At 42.7% G+C, this 8,067-nt stretch overlaps 1 protein-coding gene across 1 annotated transcript in view; it reads left to right on the forward strand.

Annotated features, from left to right (window-relative positions):
• Positions 1 to 3,131: 3,131 nt before the first annotated feature.
• The window catches only part of LOC139386946 (receptor-type tyrosine-protein phosphatase F), a gene marked incomplete in the record, with an annotated part of 253,682 nt that continues 248,746 nt past the window's right edge, over positions 3,132 to 8,067 (forward strand). The window contains 1 exon segment of the mRNA XM_071132849.1: positions 3,132 to 3,367.

Consider the following 8,067-nt stretch of genomic DNA (forward strand, 5'->3'; position numbering starts at 1 on the left):
TATCCATCGATGACGCACTTCCTGTTCTGATGTCAAAGGTGACAGAGTTAGAGTGGTGTTTTGACACACTTCCTGTTCTGATGTCAAAGGTGACGGAGTTAGAGTGGTGTTTTGACACACTTCCTGTTCTGATGTCAAAGGTGACAGAGTTAGAGTGGTGTTTGACACACTTCCTGTTCTGATGTCAAAGGTGACAGAGTTAGAGTGGTGTTTTGACACACTTCCTGTTCTGATGTCAAAAGTGACAGAGTTAGAGTGGTGTTTTGACACACTTCCTGTTCAGATGTCAAAGGTGGCAGAGTTAAAGCGGTGTTTTGACACACTTCCTGTTCTGATGTCAAAGGTGACGGAGTTAGAGTGGTGTTTTGACACACTTCCTGTTCTGATGTCAAAGGTGACGGAGTTAGAGTGGTGTTTTGACACACTTCCTGTTCTGATGTCAAAGGTGACGGAGTTAGAGTGGTGTTTTGACACACTTCCTGTTCTGATGTCAAAGGTGACAGAGTTAGAGTGGTGTTTTGACACACTTCCTGTTCTGATGTCAAAGGTGACAGAGTTAAAGCGGTGTTTTGTCAGACCGCGAGAAATCCCACCCATAAATATCCCAACTTATATTTATTATTTCTCAATTACGCTTTTAAATACAAATGTCAAATATATGTCAACCATTCTTCCTCCAAAGGACTATTTTATGGATTACATTTTCTGGAAAATCCCCCAAAATCATGTTTTTGTTTGTTTGTTTGTTGAGAGAGAAGAGAAAGCAGCACCTGAGGCTCCCTCTCAGGCCTGTTATAAATCCTAGAGAATGGTGTGTGTGTGTGTGTGTGGTGTGTGTGTGTGTGGTGTGTGTGTGTGGGGGCGGGGTCATAAATCCCACAAAACATTCCGGAACATCTGCTCTGAATGATTAGCTTCCTTGGCTAGCGGAAATCTGAGCGGAGGGAGAGAGGTAGTTTTTTTTTTGCATCTAACATTCTGCTAATAGTTGCTCTGCTGCTTGAAGAATTAGAATTAGCATCTTGTTTCTTTTTAACTGTCTTGGTGCTTTTTGGATTCCTCTCTGGTTTCAGTCAGAGAGAAGCCATTACCTGGCTACCCAGACTCCTCACTCCGGCAAAACATTACGCCACGCCCACGCACCATAGTTTCTTCTCCACATTGAGTCTGGATCTGGATCGGAGAACCCCCCCGACCCCCTTCACCCAATGCCAACACATTCGAGGCTGTCTGATTGGTCCAGAAACCGATGGGTTGAGCACACGTGGGTAAAGTGGGCAGTTTTTGAAAATTTGTCATTGGCTTTGATACTCTTGATTGGTTAGAGACGATCCAATCGCTGATGACTTTGTCGGCAGGCTAAGAGTGACATGCCTCTAAATCACATTTGGAGCAGTTAGCTAGCGTTAGCGTCGCTAGGAACACGTTGTGATGGTTAAATCAAATTGTAACCAATCTCTTGAGAGTACTGGTTTGCTAATCTGTTCAAGACAGCTTGTGTTGTATTGTGACCCCTGTTTACTTCTCTGTCTGTCTGTCAATGGATTTATCTGTGTGGATATGTGAAGTGGATCTATCTGTGTGGATATGTGAAGTGGATCTATCTGTGGATTTATCTGTGTGGATATATCTGTGTGGATATGTGAAGTGGATCTATCTGTGTGGATATGTGAAGTGGATCTATCTGTGTGGATATGTGAAGTGGATCTATCTGTGTGGATATTAGAAGTGGATCTATCTGTGTGGATATGTGAAGTGGATCTATCTGTGTGGATTTATCTGTGTGGATATATCTGTGTGGATATGTGAAGTGGATCTATCTGTGTGGATATGTGAAGTGGATATATCTGTGTGGATATGTGAAGTGGATCTATCTGTGTGGATATTAGAAGTGGATCTATCTGTGTGCATATGTGAAGTGGATCTATCTGTGTGGATTTATCTGTGTGGATACGTGAAGTGGATATATCTGTGTGGATATATCTGTTTGGATATGTGAAGTGGATCTATCTGTGTGGATATGTGAAGTGGATCTATCTGTGTGGATATGTGAAGTGGATTTATCTGTGTGGATATGTGAAGTGGATCTGTGTGGATATGTGAAGTGGATCTATCTGTGTGGATATATCTGTGTGGATATGTGAAGTGGATCTATCTGTGTGGATATGTGAAGTGGATCTATCTGTGTGGATATGTGAAGTGGATCTATCTGTGTGGATATGTGAAGTGGCTTTATCTGTGTGGATATGTGAAGTGGATCTATCTGTGTGGATATTAGAAGTGGATCTATCTGTGTGGATATGTGAAGTGGATCTATCTGTGTGGATTTATCTGTGTGGATACGTGAAGTGGATATATCTGTGTGGATATATCTGTGTTGATATGTGAAGTGGATCTATCTGTGTGGATATGTGAAGTGGATTTATCTGTGTGGATATGTGAAGTGGATCTATCTGTGTGGATATGTGAAGTGGATCTATCTGTGTGGATATGTGAAGTGGATCTATCTGTGTGGATATTAGAAGTGGATATATCTGTGTGGATATGTGAAATGGATTTATCTGTGTGGATATGTGAAGTGGATCTATCTGTGTGGATATGTTGTTTTAGTTGAGCGTTTACTGTTTTCATTATAAAATCTCCCACTCAGACCTTGAAAATCTTGTATTTATTTCACACTCACAGACTTGCACGGAAATCCTCTCCATATCTGTAAAAGCACACATACCCCAAACCTTTTTTGTTGTGCACAGGTAAACTCCAACCGTCTCTCTTGTTGTTCAGAGTTCAGGAAGCCAATCCATCTCCTGCCCTGCCCCCCCCCCCCCCCTCCCAGTGAAATCCGACACCCTATGACATCACAGGTTGGAGCTTGGCTCCTCCCCGGCTGTGTGTGAACACAACTCAGTGAGTGATCAACCTTTGGTGCTGAAGGGTCTCTGCAAACTACTGAGAGAGAGAGAGTGAGTGAGAGAGTGAGTGAGTGAGTGAGTGAGAGAGAGAGAGAGAGAGAGAGAGAGAGAGAGAGAGAGAGAGAGAGAGAGAGAGAGAGAGAGAGAGAGAGAGAGAGAGAGAGAGAGAGAGAGAGAGAGAGAGAGAGAGAGAGAGAGAGAGAGAGAGAGAGAGAGAGAGAGAGAGAGAGAGAGAATTTTCTTCAACGGTGTGAACAGTTAGTTGTGGATTATCTAAGCAGGGAGAAGAGCGACTTGAGTTCTATAAAGATTCTCTTAACCTTCCCTGGATTCTGGAGGATATTCTTTAAGGATTTCTGGAAGGATTTGGATATTGTGGTAGAACATTCTTGGAACTAACTACCAAAAGAAGGTTTCTCACGGGAATACAAAATATATATATTTTCTAGATCTAGGTAAGTGACATTTTAAATGTTTCTGCTGTAAAACATGGTAATGGTAACTGAGACTTTGGGCATGCAAATTAGTAGGCTAATTCAGCCCCCCCCCCCCCCCCCCCCCCATCAGCACAGGTGTCAATTCGAGAAAAAACCAATAGAAACAAAACAGAAAACCCCCTGCAAAAAGATCCTTGTTAACTTGTCTCCTAAAAGAACGAGGGTGATGTGATCCTCTTCTTCACTACCGAGGTATTTTCTCTCTCTCTTCTTTTGTGGTCTTTTTCTTTTGTCCTTGTTCACTCTTGCTTGTTAAGCCAAAACAATAGTTTAGCCTTCTCTTGGCTCAGCTCTATTGGTCGCCTCTCTGGTAAATGACCCTGTCTGCTGCAAGCCCTCCCCTGGTTTTTTTTTTGTTTTTTTTTAACAGGACTTTGAATAGCGTGTTCGTGGTGTGTCCCCTAGCTACCGCTGTTAAGGTGAGGCGCCCGCGGAGTCTACAGCAGCGCTACTTTCAGGCCCAATAACCTGCTTTTCCAGTTGTCCTTCGTTGCGTCCCTAATGGCACAGTGTTCTACGGCGCATGGGGCACTAGTCAAAAGAAGTGCACTATGTTGGGAATAGGGCGCCTTGTTGGGACGTAGACTTTATCTCCCCTGGCAAACTACAGGCAAAGGTTTCAGCAACAAGAATTTCAGTTAAAAAAGAGCCACTGAGGTTCTGAGTAGCTGAGGTTCTGAGTAGCTGAGGTTCTGGACTACTGTGGTTATGGGCTAATGAGGTTCTGAGTGGCTGTGGTTCTGAGTAGCTGTGGTTCTGAGTAGCTGTGGTTCTGAGCTGCTGAGGTTCTGAGCTGCTGAGGTTCTGAGCTACTGAGGTTCTGAGCAGCTGTGGTTCTGAGCTACTGAGGTTCTGAGCAGCTGTGGTTCTGAGCTACTGAGGTTCTGAGTAGCTGTGGTTCTGAGCTACTGAGGTTCTGAGTAGCTGTGGTTCTGAGGTTCTGAGTAGCTGTGGTTCTGAGCTACTGAGGTTCTGAGTAGCTGTGGTTCTGAGCTACGAAGGTTCTGAGCAGCTGAGGTTGGCATAGGGAGATCCCCAAGTAGGGGAAGAGACGGCTGTTTCCTGGAGTTTGAAAAACAGTGCCAATTCAAGGCTTTTGAAAGCTTTAAAACGGTTCATGGTTTAGGCTGCGTTTCATTTAAAATGTAGGCTTAACCCACATGATTTCCCGGGAAAGGTTAGCGTTGTCCAAAGGCCAGGCTGGTTAAATAGTGTGTGTTAGTTTTAGGAGTGTTCAATGGAAATCAGTCTTCTTCTTTCCTTTTTATTCAAACATCTTTGGTCTATATTCTGTTGGGCTTCTTTTTATTCAAACATCTTTGGTCTATATTCTGTTGGGCTTCTTTTTATTCAAACATCTTTGGTCTATATTCTGTTGGGCTTCTTTTTATTCAAACATCTTTGGTCTATATTCTGTTGGGCTTCTTTTTATTCAAACATCTTTGGTCTATATTCTGTTGGGCTTCTTTTTATTCAAACATCTTTGGTCTATATTCTGTTGGGCTTCTTTTTATTCAAACATCTTTGGTCTATATTCTGTTGGGCTTCTTTTTATTCAAACATCTTTGGTCTATATTCTGTTGGGCTTCTTTTTATTCAAACATCTTTGGTCTATATTCTGTTGGGCTTTTTTTTGAGCTCGTTCTCTGTAGGATCTTTAGCAGAGTAATGAAATAGCTTCGCAGAGATGTTGGTGCATTTCTTTCTCTTTACATAGTTTTTAGCAAAGTGTTTTTAGCTTTTATTTGTTTTATTTGAACCTTTCTATTTAACAAAGGCAAGTCGGTTAAGAACAAGTTCTTATTTACAATGACAGCCTACCGCTGGCCGAACCCGGAAGACGCTGGGGCCAACCTATGGGGCTCCCAATCACGGCCGGTTGTGATACAGCCTGGAATCGAACCAGGGTCTGTAGTGACGCCTCGAGCACTGAGATGTAATGCCTTCGGGAGGGGTTTCCTGAGTAATCCCCCCCCCCCCCCCCCAACAATTAGGCCTATCTGATATGATACATTCATATATTTTTTTACACTTAGGCCTATGTTATAAAACAATTTCTCAATAGCGTGTTTATAGCATTAGCTTAGCAGAGTAATGGCAGCAGGTGTTGCTCAATATAAGCCTGTTGCTCAACACTAGGCAGTGTGTCACGGACGGAATGAAAGAGAGAGAGAGAAAACGGGAGAGAGAAAGAGAGAGAGAGGGAGAAAAATACCAAATATCCTTTTAGCAGCTAGCCCTGTTCCACCAGAGCTGTCTTAAGCTCTCAGGGCACACTGTGTAAAGACAACATGTCTGTCTTGCTTTGTTTGGCATGAAAAGACCACATTTCCCCATGGGGTGTTTTCCCTCCCAGTCGGAGAGAACTGAACGCCTCCTCTGTCCTCCTGGCCTGACCAAATCAGGGTCTGTGTTCACAAAAAGTTACGGAGTAGAATCTAGGATCAGTTTTCTCCTTTTATATCACCACATGTGATTCCTAATCTGAGACACTGTAAATGCAGGCCAAGAGCCTCACTTCTCTTAGTTAATCATTTACCAAACCACAAACCTGTGGCCTCGCCTGTTGGAACCCCTGGGCAGGGAAACGGAAACACAGAGATGTGAGAATGACAATGTGTTGTGTGAGCGACATACAGGAACAGTCAGGGTTCAGGGCACATCAGTCTGCTCTGGGATTCGAACCAGCGACCTTTCGGTTTACTGTAAGCATTTCACTGTTGTATTCGGCACATGTGACAAATCCGATTTGATTTGGTCCAACACTACCAGCTACCTGCTGACCGGTTTCTTCTCTTATCCTCTGAGCCTGACGTCTTGGTATCGCTCTCCTCACCTCTGCTGCATTTCATGTTTACGACTCAGGGGAAATAACTTGGTAGACTCAGGGGAAATAACTTGGTAGACTCAGGGGAAATAACTTGGTAGACTCAGGGGAAATAACTTGGTAGACTCAGGGGAAATAACTTGGCCGACTCAGGGGAAATAACTTGGTAGACTCAGGGGAAATAACTTGGCAGACTCAGGGGAAATAACTTGGTAGACTCAGGGGAAATAACTTGGTAGACTCAGGGGAAATAACTTGATCGACTCGGGGAAATAACTTGGTAGACTCAGGGGAAGTAACTTGGTAGACTCAGGGGAAATAACTTCAGCGGCTCGGGGAAATAATTTGGTCGACTCGTGAAATAACTTGGTCGACTCAGGGGAAATAACTTGGTCGCCTCAGGGGAAATAACTTAATCGGCTCAGGGGAAATAACTTGGTAGACTCAGGGGAAATAACTTGGCTGACTCAGGGGAAATAACTTCATCGGCTCAGGGGAAATAACTTGGCCGACTCAGGGGAAATAACTTGGCCGACTCAGGGGAAATAACTTGACCGACTCAGGGGAAATAACTTTATCGTCTCGGGGAAATAACTTGGTAGATTCAGGGGAAATAACTTCATCGGCTCAGGGGAAATAACTTGGTAGAATCAGGGGAAATAACTTTTGACTGTCCCAAATCCCACCTTATTCCTGACATAGTGCACTACTTTTGACCAGAGCACTATGGGCCCTAGGGCTTGTCAGAGAGGAGGAAGTGATCTGTCATCTTTTGTTGATGTGAATGGCAGGGGGAGGGGCTTGGTGTGTGTGTAAATAGGAAGGTGCACACAGAGCAGAAGGAGCATTGGAGACACGACTCCTAAGACAACATGAGAACAAGCTGACATTAAACTCTCATAAAAACCAAACTTTGAATAACTTGATACTTGCGATACTGGCATTTGGAATATTAACATGTATTCAAATTAATGAGATTTTTTTTTTTGCATTTAAGGTTTGATCCAACAGAATAGCTTATATGGACACCGAAACACACTGAGACATTATTTGACTGTAATAGAGGAGTAGTTAACCTTTCTAGAGATATCCTTTTCATGTCTCAACTCCTCAAAGACCAGACACTACTAAAACGGGAGTAACAATGAACCTACCACATACCGCTGGCAGCATTTTAGCCAAAGACTGTTACACTAGCTGTCAATGGCTGGGTTTTTATAAATGTGCAATAAGTATAAATCACAGGAATTGTTTCTCTTTCTGAGAAATAAGATAGGCCATTTTGATTTGAACATCTGAACAAAGTGGAAAGGCTTAGCATGCTGTTCAAACAGTTGACGACAGACAGAAGGGTTTGTTCATAACTATTCAACTGTTATACTTTGTTAGCTAGCATATAGATCCAAGTTGGCTAAGGTTTAAATATAAAGATTAGCTAGCTACTCACTTGGACGTGGGCTTGTTCTTGAGAGATTGTTAATGAGACCTGTGTTCATGTTCTAGAATACCTACAATAAGTTAGTCTTTATTAGTGAATGCACGTTTCTAGTTAAATTCGTAACGTAAAGAGGCATTTTCATGGAGAGACTTGAAAGCCAGATCAGTGATTATTACCAAAAACCCAGGTGGAATTATTAGTGAGGTCTGATGTTTGTGGAAAATGTGCATTCGTCTAAGTCTAAAGTCTAGGTTAGAACGTCACAATCCCTGAATTCATTAGATTATTGCTGACTGTCTAAAATGCAGTGTGTTTGACCTTTTTAATTGTACAACAAAGCTTATTTAGAGAAAAGATAAAAACGTTTATTTTTATTTTTTAGATATATATATC

Source organism: Oncorhynchus clarkii, chromosome 28, assembly GCF_045791955.1.
Source record: "Oncorhynchus clarkii lewisi isolate Uvic-CL-2024 chromosome 28, UVic_Ocla_1.0, whole genome shotgun sequence".
NCBI classification, from domain to species: Eukaryota; Metazoa; Chordata; class Actinopteri; order Salmoniformes; family Salmonidae; genus Oncorhynchus; species Oncorhynchus clarkii.